The following is a 21,596-nucleotide window of genomic DNA, read 5'->3' on the forward strand; positions in this document are numbered from 1 at the left end:
CCGAAACTAAGCATTTTCGCGACTTGGTGTCCTCATCATAATAAGGACCATCAATTAACATAAACAAATAGTTCAAAACTCTTCCGCAAAGATGGCGCCACAATCTAACAATCTTTGATCAGCTGGAGATATTTTAAATACTTCCTAACCGATCTGCCATCTTGAGAGAGCCAGTTGAATGTTTGGCCAGTTTAAGATCTTCAGATTTCCTGGTCAATCTGAATTCACTAATATCTGACCAACCAGCAATCTTGAGAGACTATCTAGAGACGTTATTTTAATTTTATGAACAGTTGAATATCTTAAGAATAATAATTGATCAACTTCAGGTCTTGAAAAATATCCAGAGGTCTTTAAATCTCCGACCAGCTGTATATCCTTTATATACTCTCTAATCAAACTTCCGTCTTGGAAGGATGTTTTAAAGACGTCGTTTGAATTTTTTGAACAGTTGCAGATCTTCTGAAGATTACTTGATTAAGTTTAAAAGTCTTGAATAATATCGAGAGATATCATCGCAAATCCGTGAATATCAGTTATACGAAGATTCCTGTACTTTCAAGAAGTTTCTTGAACTTAATCTCAGTTCCATGAACTCAAAGCCTTTATAAAGTTCTCTGAATATGTAGAATATTCGACGAAATCTTGGGATTTTCGCAGTTCCCAGTACTTCAAACATTTGTCCAAAGCTTACATCTTTTAATTTTTCGATAGGTACAACTGAATTCCTACCCAGCTTGCTGAACTTGTACGAATTTCAAATAATTCATGCGATCGTAATCATCGTCCACGAAGTTGTTTAACATTCTACGAAGTATCCTGAAAATCTATGATGGTCCCTGAAGTTTTACGAAGTTCCACGAACTGTTATGAGTTCAGTTCTCTGAAATCAAATGGAGTCTCTTGATATCTAAGAAATGCCCTAATGTGACGTAATATTTGTCAGCCAAATTTCCTACAGATTATGATGATTGTGGTGGATGATTTCTCTCATGAATGTATTTGTAAAAACTATTTTGCCGTGCTTTAGGATTACATAGATTACATTCTAACGGGAATAGGTAATGCATACCTTTCAACGTAACGAATGACAGCCAGGGAGAGCTATGGAAGTCAAGATAAAAGTCGCCGACATATGAAAGTTCCTCCAGAAGGAGTAAGCATTTTACAAGATTCCGCTCGCTAATCTAAGGAAGGACTCTTAAAACTGCAAATACTGAGTCTTTTCATCAGTTGAGACTAGTACTACGTACTTCCAACCATCTTAACAATGCATTTCAATGGTTTTTCGATCAACTATGAATGATGAACATCTCACGACGCTCAACCTGATTTTCGTCTATGTACCATCTAGATACGCGATTATAAAATTTAATCAAAATGTTCACGGTTTGTTTCACTACTAGGTCGTATTTTTCACAAGTGCTTCTTGTACAACGATCATATACAAAAAGTGATGTCTGTGTGCAATACTTTCGAAAAATCAGAATGAATGGCAAACGAAGGGAAGATATATATATTTCATAAGATGTGAAAGTTCTGTCTTCAATGTCTGCTACAGATATTCCAAGAAAGATTTAAAGGGGTCTCATATTAAAAAAAAAATCTCGGGATACACGTGATCCTGGGATTCTTAAATTAATTTTCCGGGATTCGGAAATCCCAGGAAATGTCACAATGGAAGCTCTACTTACTACCACTTGTAAGAAACGATTTCTGTCTTTGAAACTCATTAATGACGACTTTCGGCTACTGTAACTTATTACCCAAGTAACAATTCAGCAACTATTTGGCATCCACTCTAATTTATGATGGTTTTAAAATGGAAATGAACAATCCATTTAGTTTGAATACAGCATTTCAAAGTGTAAAACACTGCTGTTTAGTAATTCATCTGTTTGCTGTTTCAAAATCCTTTTATAGTCTGGCGAGAAAGTCGACGATTGCCTTGTTTTAAAAATAAATTTAAAGCAGTTTTTGACCCCTTCATAATACTGTTCTGTAATTCAATCATAAACTTCATCAGAAATTTTTTATTAATGTTTTGATCGAATAATCTATCAAAGTTTTCTATCATTTTAAAAGCAACAATAAAATCATTAGGTTTTAAATGAGAGCAAAAGGTATATTTTAATGCTTTTTAGTCTTTTTAAAGTGTATCATAAAATCCACAATTACTCTGTTTACAAATTACACTTAAAAGATATGGATCCTCATAGTGAATAAAACCAAAATTTATGACAAGGAAATCTCGAAGGAAAGACGAAGTAGAATGACAAATTCAAGTGATTCTAACGATCGAAGGGAGGTCGATTTCAGCAAAATTTACTTCTTTAGAAGAACCATCACGACCGGCTGAATCGGTACCAATAGGTGACGATCGGAATAACTTGGATCAGTACCATAATCAAACTCGATGAGTCTCATCGTCGCCCACTGGTCACCCACCATAGCCGGTCGAACTCCGGACGAAGCTAGAACAGCACTACCGTTCATACTGGCGAAAACGCTCTGATGAGACAACGAAACCCTACCCCAAGCTCCTCCCCTGATCCTATCCTTCGAAAATGTACCTTTCTAACCTCGAGTAAGCCGCGAGTAATCGGCCCAACTCCTACTAGACATAGAATTAAGTGAATTTTGTTACACACAGTGAACAATGAATTATCGGCTCCGTAAAGCTAACGCGATTGAGCCTTCCAAATAAACGAACTAGATAAAAAAAAAACCATAATCAAACTACTAAACTGCCAGCAGAGATTAGCTGATTTCCGATCCATGGCAGCGATTTTATTCGGTGAAACTCATCAAAAATTTCATTCAAGCGTACATTCCTGTGTCGTATGATGGTGCACTTCGGGAACCATCCGGAAAAAAAGAGATCTTCTTCGGGAATAAGCTGTTCGAAATTCTAAATATAATACAACAGTATCGCACACTTTCTGAGTAACTGCTTCCAATCCGTTGTCTGGAAGAACGCTGCATCGCACAGTGTAACTATAGAAAGATAAACAAACTTTGACGTTTAATTTTTTGGCGGCAGCTTTGCCTCCATAAATTCTGCCATAAATCTGAACGGGTAAGGATCAAGCAAAATGGTTTTAAATAAATACAATACAGTCTGCAAGTTTTCTTCACTAAAGCCTTTTTGAAACCTTTTTTAATTTGTTAGGGATTTCTTGAAAGCAAAATAACTTTTTCACAAATGGTCCAAACAATATTATATTATATTAAATATTATAATACATCAAAAATTTAGCTTTTTTCGTTGACATTTAGAGATAGCGAATGGGATCTAAGTCCAAAATGTCGAACGATGAGCTATTTCAAATAAAACATAGGCTTCTATAATTAAACACATAATTTTGTGACTGAGGGCTACATTTGGTCCATTTTGTTCCCGCCTATGGACTTACGCTTACATATTGATATATCGAAATCACTATCCTTGCGGCGATAGTTGCAGCGTGAGTAAATATTATAATGAGAGAGAACAAGAAAAAATTAGAGAGAAAGAGAGAGAGAGGGAAAAAACGAGCGAGCGAAATAAAGCTAAAACTTATTACAGAAAAACTCTTCCTAAATACACGCTACGAAAAAGACATGTAAATGTCAGTGCCCTGAAACCGACACATGCAAGCGTTTGACATAAGAATCAGTTGAAAAGGACGAGAAAATCAATTCAATCAAACGCACTTTTCGTCGAGTTGCATATGTTTCAGTTTCAGGACACTTAATGTTACATGCCATGTTTTTTGTTTATTAATTTATTTGATGAGGCTTAATCGAATTAACTTTACAGTGCCGAGGATTCTTGTTCATTATACAAAACATCGTAAAACTATAGTCAAAAGGTACAGCAAATCAACCCTTTATCTTCCGCTATCCAAAAAGCCTCCTCCATCAGAACTGGAGCCGCTTCCAGTGGTTTCATTGCATGGCAGTTACGCCATCGTGGGGCAAAGCGCTTCCATTGCAGCAATGGACGCAAAACGTGGTCAGCACTCACACACTCATCGCGAAACGGTTGCTTTCCAAAGTCGACGACGCATCGACCGAAAGAACTGCTGATGAAGAACAATGATGATGATAACGGCGCCGGTGGTGTAGTGGTAAGCGTGATTACCTCTCACCCCAGCAGGCCTGGGTTCAATCCCAGTCGGCGCCGCCGGGATGTTCTGAGGCATAACATCTCTGATCACGCCTTCCTTCGGATGGGAAGTAAAGCCGTTGGTCCCCGGTTCATGAGTTGATGGGTCGATAGGTAGGGTCCAGGTGTGGGAGCTGCCTTCCTTGGCACGTCGGTAGCATTGGTGCTCAGCACGGAAAACAAGATCGACGGAAAAAAACAAACCAAAGGAAAAAAAAAAAAAAAAGAACAATGATGAGGACCACACAATGGTTGCTGTCGAGTTAACAGACGATCGCGTGACACACATCGAGAGTGGCCTGCTTCTGTCGACAGCCGAGTGAACACTGACATGCCATGTTTGTTTAAGTTTCATGATTTACGTCAAAACTGAATTACCTCTCGTGTAAAAATAGTAATTTCTAAGTGTCTAGTTAGGAAAGAATTTCGAGCTAAGGTGGTAAATTTTGGAATTTTGCATGGCAAATGTGGTTGAAGTGGCCTAGATTTCCACCGAGGGGAGAGAGACTGTTTTTATGTATCTAGTTCATTTATTTGGAAGGCTCAACAGCGTTGGCTTCACGGAGCCGACAATTCATTGTTCATTGTTTGTAACAAAATTAACTTATTTCTATGTCTAGTAGGAGTTCGGCCGAATACTCGCGGCTTTTCCGAGATTAGAGGGGTACATTGTTGAAGGATAGGGTCATGGGAGGAGCTTGAGAATGGGGTTTCATTGCCGTTGTCGCCAGTATGAACGGTAGTGCGAGAGAATGCGACTTGACTGTATTTGAAATGTGATCTGACTAACTGCTCACGAACTGCTTGTTTACGATTATACATATATTTAACATATTGTATTGTTAATTATTCTTGTGTCGACTTATGTTACCATTGTAATCATTGAGTCTTGGCGTCTGAACGGGATCATCTGGAGATCTCCAGATTGTTTGTATAAACTCAAAGGTTTTAGATAAAAGCACACGTCGCACACGTGCTATCTACGTTAAGTTCAATTAATTGGTTTAGTCATTATCAATGAAAACCATCCCGATGTGGAACGACAAAGTCACCTCCACTCTCTATGTTATAGATTAGGGGAAGTCGAAAAAAGACGTTTTTCGTATGAACGCTTATATGAAAACAGTCGATTCGACTTGGATCCATAATGTGGCACCAGTTAACACTTTTATGGATGTTTCGGATCTTTCGGGGGCTAGAATGTGCACAGCAGTGAATTTCTGAAAAAAATCTCGTAACTATAAATTTAGGTTTCATGAAATTGTAATTTTAATGGATGTTCCGGACTAGTTACCGGATATTCCGAAGGATCATCAGGGGTTCAAATGCTGATTGCACACGTAACTCTTCAAGTACAATAGAAAACGTTTTGAAAAAAAAGTAGAACTTTAAAAGGAGTTTAACAAATTAATCACTTTTACGAATGCTCCGGATCTTCTGGAGGACTCGCATGTAACCATGGGAGGTCCAAATGCCGAATGCAAATTGTAAATTACGTTTGAAACACAGTAGTAATCTATTGAAAAAACGCTGAACTTTAGAATGAGTTTCATAATTTGACCACCCTTGCGGATGTACCGGATCTTTCGCAGGACCATGGCCCCCATTTAGTCAAATAATTTTAGGCAGTACCATATTTGTCTAATCATAGCTTAATCGCAGGCAAACAGACATAACACTCATAAGTTGTTTATCGTGCAATCATTTAACGGTCAATTTGAAAGTATCTCAGTTGGTAGTACTGCCACCTGTGGCGCGTATAGTCAATTCCCTTGCGTTTGACGTTTACACACTGCCGTCATCTGTTCAGCGCCCCACAGTGTACTCAACAGATGACGGAAATGTTTTAGCGACGATGTTTTACAATGAGAAATATTCAATGTGGTATGTCTGTTTGTCTGTTGTTCAACGGTCAACTTTAGTGTAAATTTTTAGAGTAATTTCATCTCAGATTAGCTGGGTTGTAGCCGGTCCCGTGTGGCCTTAATAGCCAAATGGCATCAAGACCCCTTGCAATGGCAAAATGGAGCATGTATCTTGCCATTCGTGTAAGTAGAATGAGAATCTAAGTAATAATGCCCATTTTATAGCAATAACACTCTTGGGCCTAAAAGGACCCAGAGAGCGAGGATGCATTTTTTTGGGATTCAACTTAAGTTAGGAAAAGTCACCAAATTTCAAGATCATTCAGCTTAGAGTTCCTGAGATACAGTCAATTGAATAGTGCATTTGGGTCGAAAAAGACCCGAATACCGTCGCAAGGTTAAGAACTCATCCCCTAGGTATACCTTGTACCTGTGATCTTGACATTGTTATTGATTAAGGGGAATTAATTGTTTATCATTAGAAACGGCTTATATACCTTATGGTGAGGATGATGATGATGATAGTGGTCTACCACTCATTGTAACACGGAAACCAGTCCAATAGCTGTGGGTTCTCTTCACTGTTGAACTTGATCTAGCTTAATAACCTCTGATTGGCATCAGAAAATCGCTGTATGAAGGGCCTAAAAACGAATGAATGGATTGATAGGCTTATTCGCTCTTTCTTATTTTTTGGGACAGTTAAGAATCTCCTTCCAACAACTCGATCAGCCAATTGGTCAGAAAACGAGCCATTCAACAGGAAGATGCCCTAATGAATAGGGAGAAGAGCGCACTCTTTATCCACGAAATGCTAGAAACAGGGAGTTGACATTTTCACTCCCCCCATCCAAATCGCTTCAAGTGGGTGCCCTGATGGTCCCTCCTCATCCCGATTTTTCTATACATAATAATATGTAATATAATAATCAGATAACCAGAAGCATAACGTCTACAAAAATATGCGAATCGATTGAAATCTGCCGAAAATAAATGAGGGCTAAGTTGATTCTTAACATACAAGCGTAGATACATAGGTGAAGGATAAGAGAAAGGAGAGTCAAAGGTTTGGCAGAATCAGAAGTCGCCGAGATTTAACGCGCATTTTTAAATATTGTTGATCCAATTACCTATGACATAAATTTGCACTTCATCTAGTTATGATTATTGTGAAATGTAAGTATTCGTTTTAGACTTTTTTTCAAAATAATGCTGGTGATTCGGAAAACTTGTTAGTGTAATTCTGAGAGCAACGTTCAATGGGGTCCGGATAGAAATTGTCTTCCGAGGCTCTTAGAATCTTTTGCGCGATAACATAAAATCTGACATATTCCCCTTTGTTATGATCATTTTGATATGTTTGATGAATATTTAAGAACCTAAGCTAATTACCTTTCTTATGAATCATTAAAGTACTAGTGAAAGAATAATTGTTCTCGGTGAAGAAATTTCCCACCGGTTTATTCTTCTGAAATCCATTCATGTTTTTAAACCGCCGACCCTTCAAACCTGGCCCTTCCGCTGCGACAGCACCGTTCTGCACCGACTGCACGCACTCATTAGACATTCTGCAACAATGTTGCATCGAAAAGTACCATCGCGTCCCTTAAGCGGAATGCACTCATATCCATTTATATCGCCCTCAACGGTAAAACCGCACTTGAAGGACGCCCCTCACTCCCCATCTGGGGTACTTACTGTCCAACTAGGCAGCGTGCAACCAACCACTTTTATTATTCAAATGACGGGGGTTGCACTATTTTTGCCGCTTCCCATTCCACAACAAGAGAAGAAGCAAATGCCACTTTCTTGACACTGCCAGATGACACGGGTGAAACTGTTTTTCAACCCGCCGTCGCCGCAGCAACCGCCGCTCAAATTCCCCTCGGAAATCCAAACACAATCAAAACACAATTACCAGCGAACGTTATTGCACTTGGCGTAGCGAGCGATTGGTAGTATGTACCAACTAGTACCACCGTCAACCAATAGTCGATTGTCAATCGAAAAAAAAAACTTCTAGGCTTTCTACTCCCCGGAGAATAACTAAGCAACTGGATCCAGTGGTGGCAGCAGTTGTTTGCTCTGAAAATGGGGAAAAAATGTCATCAAGTGGGTCTTCTTTTTGCTAGCTATCGGTTTCGGTTCGGTTGGATCGCCAATCAGAGCAGCAGGTGATGATCGATCGAGTGTAACAATATGCGGCGCACAGAGGGATATTTCTTCTAATCTAGCTGGCCAAAAGTCAGTTGTTAAAATTTTGCCAGTTATTTTTTTTTTCATTGCATACACAAAAGATAGTTAATTCAGCGATCAGTGATAGTTTTGCATATAGAAATACACAAAACGATAAAGTTTTTGAGAAACCCAGTGCAGAATTTACGGTCGTAATTCGTGTATTTTTCATCAGTTCAATTTACTATCCGCCATGTTTTTTTTTTGTTCGGTTGCGCAGTGCCTTCATCGGCTAGCGTGTGTGAATGTGTGTGTGTGCGTTGAAGTCGCAAATGCAGACATTGTTTTTTTTTATAATGAGTTTACTTTTCCAGGCTCATTTGCTGTAGCTTTGCGGAGCCAATAATCATTGATTATATTACAAAAATACTTAAAACTAACGTTAGTAAAGCGGGGGCTGATTACTCGCGGCTATCTCGAGGTTAGGGGTAACAAATTGTAACAAATGGATGGCAGGGTAGGGATTGTGAGCACAAGGTTTGGAGAGAAATGTGCTTTTGATCTCGAACCAAGCGACACTCTGATGAAAAAGACACCGATGGGCAGCTAACAACTTGGGAGACCACAAGCTGATACTAACTACTAAATCCTCAGAGCTATCCTTTTTAAAAACACATAAATTAAATTCAAATAGTCGAGATCTCGGCTCGCCAAGACATCTCTAACGGGTATCGCGGGTTGTTTTCCTCGGGCCCTGAGGGATGTGGATAACTCAGATCTGGCAACACGGTGTAAGGTACATGACCAAACAACATGCTCGATATCGTGATAACCACTGCCACACGCACATAAATTGCTGCCTGAAAGCCCAATTCGATAGAAGTGCGAGTCTAACGAGCAGTGATTGGACATAAGCTTTGATATAACGCGTACAAAGTCGCGGTTTGTTCGACACCTGTCGGAGAATAGAATGTAACCATCTTCCCAATTCACCATCATTCCATTTTTATTGCCAACTGATGAGGACTTGCTGCTGGAGAAAAATTCGTAGAAGGCGATTTGTCGCTCAAAAATATCGCCTTTCATAGCGCCCACCTTATGCAAACATTGTAGCCTGATCTGAGTATTTTATGGACTGATGAACACTACGAGGAATCAGCTAAGTATCATATACCTAACAACGTCTGATTTTCAGCACCCCATAATTCCAATAATTCGGTGTATTCATTCATGAAAGTACGAGTTTTAGTTTTAGTTTTTGATCAATTTGCAAATTGTTGTGCAACAGTATAGATATTTCGGAGTTTATGTTTGGTTGTCGGATCCAGTTTGACATCCAGTTGCTTTTTAGTTTGATCTTAGCCCAACCAGCGGAGGCGCAACTAAAAAGTAGCCCAAGTATTAAAAGCCCAATCAGCGAGTTTCGCCTGTACATTTCATATATTTTTGAAGCGGTAAACTTGGGAGAGCGATTGAGTTTAAACTTATAAAACATAAGAAATCCGGCTGAGATCGTTGGCTTAAGACGTGTTGATCGGACATCCATATAAAATCCTTCTTAAGAGCAGTTGTTGTCGTCGTCGGTGAGGTCGCCGCCGGGACCAAAATGTAGAAATGTTTTGTGATATAAGGAGCTCGGTGGCCTAGTGGCGACCGATTCTGCTTTTTTTTACTGAGCAGAACATTATGGGTTCAATCGTAAGTCCCTTCACATTATAGAGTTTTAGTGTAAATCAGATTTATTCTTTATATGAGATAAAGCGTATTGAAATGAGAGTAGTGAGTACGTAGAAGAAATAATATTCAGCTTATAGGAAAGACTTGCTGATCGGAAATGTATGACAAATCCTTCTCAAGAGTAGTTTTTACCATCGTCGGTAAGGTCGCCCCGTTTCGTGGGTAGATCACATTTTCGTGGTACGTTACGGGATGTAAGATCTACCAACGATTCCTAGTCCTGAGTACTTCAAACTAGGGGAACATGATTTTTCCGTAATCCAAGGTACACATATTAGTCCTTGTTACTTTTTATGCTTGTTGATAGTGACAAGACTCGGTTTTGTCCACCGAGGATGGTCTTGAAACGAGGAAAAAATGAGTTTATTAGTCTTCATCTATGTGATTCCTAATCTTCTATTCGTTGTTCAATAGTTTGAAGTCGTTAAGACTAGGGTTCTGATGCATGGTCATTATCGGTGTCATTCCTTGATTTTGTTGTTATGGAATCCAATTTTGAATGACAAAGGGGCGCGGCTTTGGAGGGTGTTTCGACACTCTGAAGGGTATAAATAGCGGGACCTTTCAATTAGAGTCGGATCCTTGCGATAGATGCAAGAATGACAACTGTAAAAAAATCGAATACTTCATCATTTATCAATAGTGGCGAAGTAATACGACATGCATTAAACTAAGGACACGAGATATACTACAATAGATCAAATTACTGGTCGCAGTAGTGCTAGGTCCCGAACAGAGGGAAAAAAAGGTCGCCGTCGGGACCGAAATCTAGTAACAGCATGTTGAACAGGAACTTGGTCGTATTTTTTTTGTGAAATGAGGAGCTCGGTGGCCTTGTGGCGACCGAGTTTACATACTGAGCAGAAAATCGTGGGTGAATTACCATGCTGATTCATATTGAAAACGTAAAAACGTAAAAACGTAATGAAATCCTCCTTTGGAGGGACGGGTATGTAAAAAAAGTTGAGTTTTAGGAAAGACGTATTCATCGAAAATCTATATCTAAACCTCCTCTAGAACTGTTGTTGTCGTTGTCGGTGAGGTCGCCGCCGGATCGAAACTGAGTTACAACAAGTTGAACGGAAACTCTATCGTAGTTGTTTTGTGATGTAAGGAGCTCGGTGGCCTAGTGGCAACCGATATTGCTTACTGAGCAGAAGACCGTGGGTTCAAACCCAGCATATCGTTTACCAAAAAGAATCCTGCTCCAAGCCCAACCCTATTATCCAACATCCCAGTGATTTCTCGTGGGAGTGCAGAGGTGTTCTCGGCTTTCATTAAAGCTAGTATTAGAGGAAATAGCTTTAATGTTGACCTATGGATCTAAGATTGGGCCCATCGCTAAAAATCTGCTATTTATCAATTTTATTTAGATGTTGCGTCATTGGGACGATTGGATATTTTTGGTCGCTATTGAAAATTCTGTCGATTGCTGAATTTATGTATGGGCCCAAATTAGGGACATTTAGGCTGACATTACATCCATTTCCCCTACGTCAACATATTCCTACCCATTCCTTTCTTGACCAGCATTCGGACGTGGCCGGCGCTGGTATTGCCTAGTTTTAGATCACCAGTATTTACACATTGATAATGATTGCTAGTCCCAAGCAATATCTAGCTGATCTGGCAATAACGGAGTTGCATCCCTAATAAAATTGATATGATTATTTTGCTTAACGACTTGTTCCGGGTATCATCCAAACCATTTTTGGAATAGTTCGATCATTTCCGTTATCGTTCGGGTATGGTATTTTTTCATTAGGGATCCTCGGGTCGGTCAATCATGCTCATGCTCAATATTCTGTGATGGCACCTATTGAGCATTACCCAAGTAACCATAGGCACGTTATTTCGGCTTTTTGGCTATATACGGGTCTCATCAGAACTTGCAAACACTGGTATAGCCGTTGTTCAGCTGTATATAGCAAAATGGGTGAAAGAACGTGCCTTTGGTTACTTGGGTAATGCTCAATAGGTGCCATCACAGAAGATTGAGCATGAGCATGATCTCGTAACATAAAAATATCGTCAAAATAAGTAAATCTTACACAAACAGAACAAAACTGCTTTTACTGAAATCAATCTTTGCATGAATGTTTATAGGTCGTTTTTGTTTTGCTAGTCATGAAGATATGTGTATACAATTTGATCAAAAAAGGCAGGCCTTATATTTAGAAAAGGTAGGTAACCTTGAAAATTGATTTCTTTTTTCAATTTTGAATCACATTAACAACTTTCTGTGTTGAGAAAAATTGTTACCAATTAATTCAACTGTTTATCATTCATAGGTAGAAATGCACTGATAAAACTAAATTGGTAAAAATATTAGTTAAAGGGAAAAAAGTATGCTCTGAAAATAATTATGATGAAAGTATTGTTTATGCAAAGATACAAATTTGTAGGGAGTCATGAAAAGTTGTCTTTAGTTAAAATCAAAAATAAAGAAACAAAATTTAACTTAAAACATTCAGATACAACTATTTTCAATTTTCACGAGTGTTTTTCTTTAAGTGTACATTGATTTATTTTTCTATTTATAGTATACGCTGTTCTCAACAATTCGTCCTTTGACAGCAACTTTATAAGATTTTTTTTAATGAGCACATTTTCGAAAAAAAAAACTTCTTCATAAACTGATAAGCGTGTTTGGCAAGTTGGTATGGTTTTATATTTTTGGCCAGCTAGGATGGAAAAATATCCCCCTGTGCGACATTGCCCCGTTCGTCTTTCCTCTTGGGCCGATCTGGGTCCGACGTTTGGGTTGTATGTACTGCCGATGTTATGAATGCAGTTTGATTGGTTGGTGAATCCGTTTTGCCTTGTGCAACTCGGTTTTGCCTCCTGCGGTTGTTTGTTGGGTGGTTTGATTCGGGGAGTGCATTTCCAGGAGATGAACTTCGTTCGAGGCACGTGGATGGGTTATGTTGGGCGATTTTACTGATTTTCTTTTTCGTATGACGGTCACCAATGTACGAGGTTTATTGCTTTACTTTTCATCGAAATCAATCAAACTTCCTGCTACCGACTGTTGAATATATGGGCTAGCCAAAATCTGCTAGACTTTGTTTACAAACATTGATCTGTTTTTCTCAATTGTCTGGAAGAGCTAGTTGAGATCCAAGGCCAAGTACCCTTGGCTTAACAAAACAAATAAACATGTGTGCTTTTCTTTTCGAAATTCGTGTGCCTATCGGTCTGTTTATGGAGTCATCGCGTCTACATGGTCCAACAGTGAGATGATACAGCATATTTGATAATCTTTGGGATTAGTCGATTCAGTGAGCTAGGCAAAACAATTGCAGTACCTTTTTTTTCTTATTAAAACCAGACAGGAGAGGATCTTCAGAAGTTGCTCTTAAAGTGCTGCTTGATTAAGCAGCCAAAAAACAGAAACCCTCCAATCTACGTCGACGAGGATGACTTTACTAAATGCGTCTACGTCGCGCCAACGTATGGCGATGCGGAATTACCACACGGTGGCACGAGAGCGAACATAGACAATCATACAGTTGGTTTCTTTTGTTGTTAATTTTTTTTAAACAAACATAAAGTTGAATAGAAAAAGTATTTGGGCAGAATAAATAATTCAACACGCATTGTTTCAGCTCCTAGCAGCGAAACATCGATTTCCATGAATAGAAGATATTAAAGGTTCTCCTAGGCGTGTTGGAGTTCAGGTCTAATTATCTGCTAGATTAATTACAACTGGACCAATATTCTAGCAGATCAAACCATTAATTTGGTTAAAGCACATTATTTGCCAACGAAATTTGGAACCTTAACGATGCGAATAAACTCATCAAACTGACTATCCGAGTATACGAGAATATCAAATCAACAAGTTGTTGAAGTATTACAATTGGGACGAAAGATGGTTTTAAGTTTGATTGATACAAGTTATACCTCTTCATCAAAAATAATATAAAAAAAAACTACGGACCATAACTGAGTAATAGCAAAGTCAGCAAAAATCATAGCAAAATAATATCACATTTTGCTATTATATGTCTTCAAGTATGTTGTTGAAATCAATCAATTTAATGACATATTTGTAGCTTATTATGCCATTAGATCAAAACTCATGATACCAAAATATCATAACAAGAACAAACTTTTTTTTTTCCCTTGATTTGTTTTCCGTCGATCTTGTTTTCCGTGCTGAGTACCAATGCTACCGATGCCAGGGAGACAGCTCCCAAACCTGGACCCTACCCATCGACCCATCAAACTCATGGATCGGGGACCAACGGCTTTGCTTCCCTTCCGAAGGAAGGTGTGGTCAAAGATGTTATGCCTCATCCCGGCGGCGCCAACTGGAATTGAACCCAGGCCCTTTAGAGTGGGAAACAGTCACCCTTACCACTACACCACCGGCACCACTAAACTATTAGCTTGTTATAGCGCACAACTTACCAACAACATAATAAGATATTGATAGTAAAATTTGATATTGTTTTGCTCTGGTTTTGTTATTTCTCTCTACTCCGGGTGTGTCTTACGTTCGTACTGCTGTTCTCGCCAGTTTTTTAATTGAACTTGGATTCTCTTGATTCAATCCCACGGTAAATGACAATGCAAAGAAAGAGCATACAAAAACATTCGGTCGCTCATGCCCGGTTTAAGCTTGTGCTGGTTTCCTAGCGCTGATGAGTCAGCTATAAGCAAAAATGGTCATCAGCCTGATATAAACGGTTTATTCAGAAACTGTTTTTTTAAGCACGTCAGTTTCAGGTGCTCCTGAATTTGCAAGCTGATGGAATGAGTTGACACTATAAAAAGAGGAATAACAGCTAGAAGAAAAACCATGAAAAAACAAACCGCTTAAGATGAAATCAATTGCCACTACTAACAACAGATGTTGCTGTTGGAGAGCAGTTCCACGCCAACTGACGAATCGATTTTATTTTCCCTCTTAGAATTCCATGAAACTTCGTATAACTCATTATAGCCTGCAAAAAGATTAATTTCGCAAAATCGTAAAACACGTCGTAAGTCTTTAATATATACAGTAAATAACAGCGGCTCTAATACACTTCCCTGGGGCAATCCAAGGTTATTCCTTACGGGACTGGAAACAAAATCATTAAAAACAGTCCGTTGAGTTCTGTCACACAAATAGCTTTAAAACCATTTATAGGCAATACTCATAACTCCAAAGCGCTTGATTGATGTTACTAGAAGGGCCTATAAATTGTTGCAAAAGTGAGTTTTAGATCCAAAAAACGGTAACAATCGTATCTTTACGCCCCTAGTTACCTTTCCACTTCGTTAACACCAAATTCAACGCGGTTGCACAAGAATGACCTTCCCAATATCCCGATTGTTCTGGTATCAACAAGCTATTTCTATTTAAATACTCCAACAGTCTCAAATCTCTGCTTTTCTTTGTGATTTTCCTCCATCGTGAAAATTTCCGCGAATTTCACCATTAAACATTTGCCCTACGATGCTCGGTTCATGAGTTATAAATTTGCAATGTACGGGAAAACCCGAAAACTTTAACTAAATTTTTCCCGGAAAATTTACCTTCCCATATTTTTTTGAATTTTTATTTCGTTAGGATTAGGATAGGGTGAAATTCCACAGCATTCTGGGAACCTTCGGCCCATTGTTTCCTTTGATTTTTTCCGTCGATATTGTTTTCCGTGCTGAGCACCAATGCTACCGACGCCAGGGCGGCTAGATCCTACCTATCGACCCATCAACTCATGAACCGGGGACCAACGGCTTTACGGAAGGCGTGATCCGAGATGTTATACCTCAGAACATCCCGGTGGCGACGCCCGGGATTGAAACCAGGCCTTCTAGGGTGAGAGGTAATCACGGCTACCACTACACTACCGACGCCGCTGGTCGGCCCATTTTTATCGACAATAAAAAAAATAAAAAAAACTACAAGGGACAGCCCTATGGGGCTGTAAGCAATGATAACGTAGGACTACGTTTTCTTATATAATAAATCTTATTTGTTAACTGCAGCAGGAGCTTGTGTTTTGTGTAGGAATAGGAATTTGAGCGGGGTTCTCTCTGTTAACACTCTTTAGCATGACGCACTTGACATAGATGGCCCACAGTGACTCACGAAGATCTACTGATTCCAATCAATAGCGGTGCGGATTTTTTAAACCTCCTATGGATGCTCATGTTGGCTGCAACTCGCTGTTAGCAAGCAACGTTTCGTTTTATACTGTATTACACCACAAGATATTAAATAAACACCGTTTGGTGAGACCGGATGGAATTCAACTTTGAAATCTGTGTTAGGGAAACCGCCTTTCGCAGGCAATCGGTCATAATTTTAATTAACAATTACAACAATTACACGTTCGTGCAATTTTCAATAGTGAAATTTTAGAAAAACGAAAAAGTCTTAATTTTAACAGATACGAAAAAATTCCTATCGATTGGCGTATTAAGAATTAAAATCCATCATCTCTGGATCTAAATCAGACCAGTTTCATGCCGCGACCGACTATGGTTTTGGAAATAGCACGCCAATGTTGCTTAAAGTACATGGTATGTTAGATTTAAACATATCCAGGTAGAGCTGAAATTAGGCATAACAACCTTACCGTCGGGTAGGCGAAGTCTTACCCTACCTGATGGTGATGTTAATTTGTATGTTCAAGTCTTGACTTTCAAGATATCATCGAAAAAAGTAATTGGTCACAAAAGCTGTTACGCCCTAATCAGCTTGCGTGGAGCCTTTCTTTGTGTACCGGAGAACACCACCACTCACGAAGCGGTGATTGAATAAACACCGTTTGGTGAGACCAGATGGAATTCACCTTTGAAATATGTGTTGAGGAAATCGCTTTTCGCAGGCAATCGGTGATAATTTTAATGAACATGGCAACAGTTGCACATTCGTACAATTTTCAACAGCGGTTTTTTGTAAAATGAAATAGTTTTAAATTCAGCAGATGCGTAGGAATATTTATGATCGATTGATGATAAAATTATTGAAATTAGTCCAGGGGCAGCTGAGTTATTAACTTTAAAAAACTTTCATAATTTTGTTACATGTTCCACTTTTGGATTTCACAAAGTGTACCCCCATAAAGAAATCACAGACGTAGTGTATGCCTAATTCAAATATCTAAATTGCACAACTGGAACATTTCCAAATACTGGGGAAAACCCGGGAATTTTCTAATCGAGATTTACTGGTCGAAAACCATCATACAATTTGAACAAAGAAGTTTATTTTTAAGTACATGGGAAATCTCAGGGAATTTATTTTGAACTAAGTAACATTGCAAACTTTACAGAGGTTTTATAGCATTCTTCAAGCCTAAAGCATGGTGTAGAGAGTCCTCATAACACCAAGATTATTACTTGGGTAGCTATTGAGTATCGTTTGAGTTCGAAGCTTGTTCTAGAGTAACTATCTTCTAATTCCTTTACCGAGCGTAATCTTTGATCATTATTATTTTCCGAAACGTATGTAGGTCGTCCAATCTTTTTTTTTTACGAAGGACTACGTCTTTGATTTCCATATGGGGGTACACTTTGTGAAAACCGAAAATGGAACATGTAACAAATTAAGAAAGATTTTTAACGTTAATAACTCAGCTGCCCCTGGTCCAATTTCAATAATTTTATCACCAATCGATCAGAAACATGGCTACGTATCGATAACAATGCTTATGAATGTTGATTTTCAACAAGAAACTATTGAAAAACTGGTAAATGTCCAGCATTGTCCAAAAGCGTCGAATTAACTAACAAATCCACCAATTACCTACATGCATATGCTGCTTCCCCAGCACAGTCGTCAGAGAGTAGTAAGTAGACGAAACAAGTCGAAGTGGCATTCGCCTCCGATCCTCGGGCGCGTGCGAATATGGAGGATGGAATTGCGTAATATTTTGCACACTCATCGCCATACTCAGAACCACACGCTCCCAACGACCATACCACTGTGTGATGGTGTTCGGTCGTCGAAATTAGTAGCAGCAGTGCTTTCGGCGTGTGGTGTTAAAAATTGTTCTCCAGTAACAACGAAAGGCTGCCTGCAAGCAGCGAGTTGCAGAGCCCACATAAGCAACCATCAAAGGCGGAAGAAGCTGCACCGCTATGCTATGGATCGGAATCAGTAGCTCTTCGTGAGTCGCTGCGGGTCGGTCATCTATGCCATGCGTGTCACTCTCGCTCCAAACGACATACAGCACGACAGCCTCATCCGTGTTGAACACCGAGCTCAGAAGTACTCAACCATTACTACAAAACGGTCCTTTTCAGGGCCACCAAAAATTTGTTAAAGAGTATTATTTGGACATTGGTCAAGGTCATCAGCTCCCGCAAGCAGCTAGTTATCAAGGCTCAACCTGGTCTCTATAGACGGTGTGGAATTGTAGGCCCGAATGTATTGGTGAGATTAATCATCGTCCGACCATTTTCCAGAACACGCTCGAAGGAAGTGTTATAGAATTTGAGAGAAGTGGGAATAATTCGCTTTGGGTGTATATTCAGTCCCCTGAAAGCCAATAAAATCAAATTTGTGAGAATAGCTCTCACGAGCTTGAGATTGATCTCTCGAAGTCCCTCCTTTTTACATATTCTACACACTTAGAAATACCTAATCTTACACGTGACGGAATCCATCTTTGACATAAAGGCTGAGACGTAAACAAACATGTCATGTAAAATTAAGGTGATTCCTTGTAGAGTCCACAAATGGCCGCCACGTAGGCTATACATGCACTTCCACTTCAAAATTTCAATTACACAAATCTCGGAAGTCGGTGTCCCATTTCACCTGAAATTGCTACTTCATGCATGCTGCAGTGTGGCAAACGTGGAGTAACAATTTGAATGTTGCACGTGCCGTAGAAGCTGATATTTGTGCACTCAAAGTTTCGAAGTGGCTCCGAGAATAAAGATGTGAGTCTGAAAAGTTTGAAAGTACGTTTGATTGAGCTGAATTTCGTGTCAATAATAACTCAATTTTATGTCAAAATTGACACTCGTATATGTCAGTCTCAGAGCACCTAAATTTACCTTAATTTTTCTAAGTGTGTACACAAACGATACTTTCGATACATTCATATAATTCGGAAGGAAATCCTGTGAGGGGTTAATTGAATATTTATACCAAAATGCACAAAACTTAAAAATTCATAAATAACAAAAATTCAAAATACACCTTTTTAAGTCGGGTAGACGAATTGAAAATACTCAAGTTGACAGTCCCTTGGATTCTCTTCATCAACTCTTTGAAATAAATACTACAAATTTGATACGCTTACAAATAAAAAACGGAAAGAGTTAAGATAATTGATGATTGATCAATTAAAAGAACAAAATGTTCACATTTGTTCCGTCCACTAGCGGTTCTACGTCAAGCTTCCGTTCGTGCCCCTAGGCACAGACCCTTCTACTTTTTTTTTTAAATCTTTATTCAAGAGATTTTTAGCCATAGGCTAGTGCATCTCTACATCTCTGGTCTTTCAATCGATTCATCGAATTGATATTTAAATATACTGCCCATAAAAGTGAAATATCCCATATGGGTAGTACAGTTAGGTATTTTAACGTAGGACTGCGTTGTGGACTATATTGGGGTGCAATTAAAAAAAAATTGTGCGAAACAGTGTCAGGTTTTGAACGCTTATAACATGGTCATGCATGAATGAAATTCAATTTTAATTACACCATTTGATTGAGATTGAATGTAAGATTTGTTTGGTATAAAGATAGATGATAGTTGTTTATCAATGGTTAACTATTGAAAATTGATCAAAGTTTGCAGCCGTAATCAACCAATCACGTGCTCGCTCGCTATGCTTTTCGAGAGAACAGAGTCCCAGTAATTTTCTTTTCTTTGCTTTTTTTCTATTCCTTGACCTACATCAGTGAAATACATAAAAAAGGTGGGGCTTGAAATGCTAATCTAAATGCTTAAGCAAGGGAAACGTAGAAAATATGATAGCAGTCATCGTTTGACTGCCGAGTACTATAAAGGGGTGTTCGTTGCGTTGTACTCTGAAAATGAAACTCACGCAGAGAGTGAGTAATTGTTACTCAGTTGTGAGTCAATTTTACTCATTCGTATGGAGACATTTTTAAAAGGGTAAAACGTCTTTATCAATTAATTGGTAAAGAGCTTGTACGCTTGCTAATTGGTTAATAACAATTGTACCCATTTTTAGAACCCTTAAGACCATGACTTTTCCCTTAGAATTTGGATAATTTATGGATTATTTAATGAAAGATATAGGGAAAATGAATCTAATGTTGGTCTATAGATCTAAGATTGGGCCCATCGCTAAAAATCTACTATTTATCAATTTTATCTAGATGAACGCGTCATTGGGACGGTACTAATGGATATTTTTGGTCGCACATCCATTTCCCCTAAAATGAAAATTCAAGAACACAAACTTTTCTATATTATATTCCGCTGTGATATATTACTCTAGTGCTGCCCGACACTGCTGTTGATGATGTTCCGTCATGCGGTCTTTCATCGCTCGTGGAACACATGGCTCTCCTGGGATCTCCGTGCTGATTAGGCCCTGCAAGTTTCAGATTACTTTATAGATGTCAGCAGAAAGAAATAAACTAAGAAATACTTACTTTTCAAACAATTTCCCGAGCAATTTGCGACAATTTGCGACTGAAGCGAGGACTGGAAGACTTTCAATGCTACCAACCGTTCAGCACTCGTGTTTAATTTTTCAGTTACCGTGGGGTCGTAATTTGTGATTTGCTCCGGTCCATTTCACATTGTCCCAAATTAGAATAAATTAGAACGGCTCTTATATTTGAAATGACGTTTCACATTCATCTAGTGATGTCAGATTTTTATTCGAATAATTGATTAATCGAATAACGAACCAAAAAGTAAAATATTTGTAATCGGTTGTATCTTGCCAAGTAAGCATTAAGCAGACATTATCCCAGTCATGGTTGATCTAGTAGAATAAATGATTTGAACTTCAGTTTGATTTGGAGAACCTAGAACATCTAGTATACATGGGAATAGGTCATGCATGATCCACATAGTCACTGTGAATCTGTCTGGAAGTACTTATTTCGATACTACCGGTATTGCATTTGCCGTACCTATCTCTGGAGATCCCTGCGTGAACCCCACTATTGACCTTTAGGTATACTCCAATCGCAAAAAAAAAAAAAACATTTAATTTGACCGTAAAATAATGCCGAGTCAGCATGAGCTCACCAGAAAACATCGTTCGAGCAGCAAACCGATAACAACACGTCACGTCACGCTGCGAAGTTCCCAGACCCCAAGTCCGGAAAGTATTCTCCATGTTCAATCAGGCTTCATGCCCAGTTATCTGCGCCGTTGTTGTTGCGAAAACACTGTGATCAAGCATTCGGTAATAAGGACCCCAAAAACTGCATCGAAATTAGCTGCAGCAGTGAGTTGTAACGATGCGCGAAAATCGACTTCTCTGACGTCATTCCTCTTTGAAGCTCTCACACAGTCTGCACGCACTGGTCTTATAATGAACATCGCGCAAATGTTATGGAATTAGAAAAATCGGAATTCCCCCGCGCCGCCAGCACATAGTATGTAATTATATCGAGGCTTTTCTCCGATCAGCCAAATGGAACCACTGCTGATGAAAAGTAAATCCTCCTCGGAGCAGCGCAGATTACCGGGCTGGAAAATAAAACGCAAGCTTATACCGTAT

The 21,596-nt window shown here is 39.0% G+C and overlaps 1 protein-coding gene across 9 annotated transcripts in view; it reads left to right on the forward strand.

The window, feature by feature from the left end:
* Positions 1–21,596, forward strand: part of LOC135713046 (basic helix-loop-helix ARNT-like protein 1) — a 288,167-nt gene that overhangs the window by 161,319 nt on the left and 105,252 nt on the right. The window lies entirely within an intron of this gene.

The sequence above is a fragment of the Ochlerotatus camptorhynchus genome, unplaced genomic scaffold, assembly GCF_037179485.1.
Source record: "Ochlerotatus camptorhynchus isolate MF236.1 unplaced genomic scaffold, CSIRO-AGI_Acam_v1.1 ptg000530l, whole genome shotgun sequence".
NCBI classification, from domain to species: Eukaryota; Metazoa; Arthropoda; class Insecta; order Diptera; family Culicidae; genus Ochlerotatus; species Ochlerotatus camptorhynchus.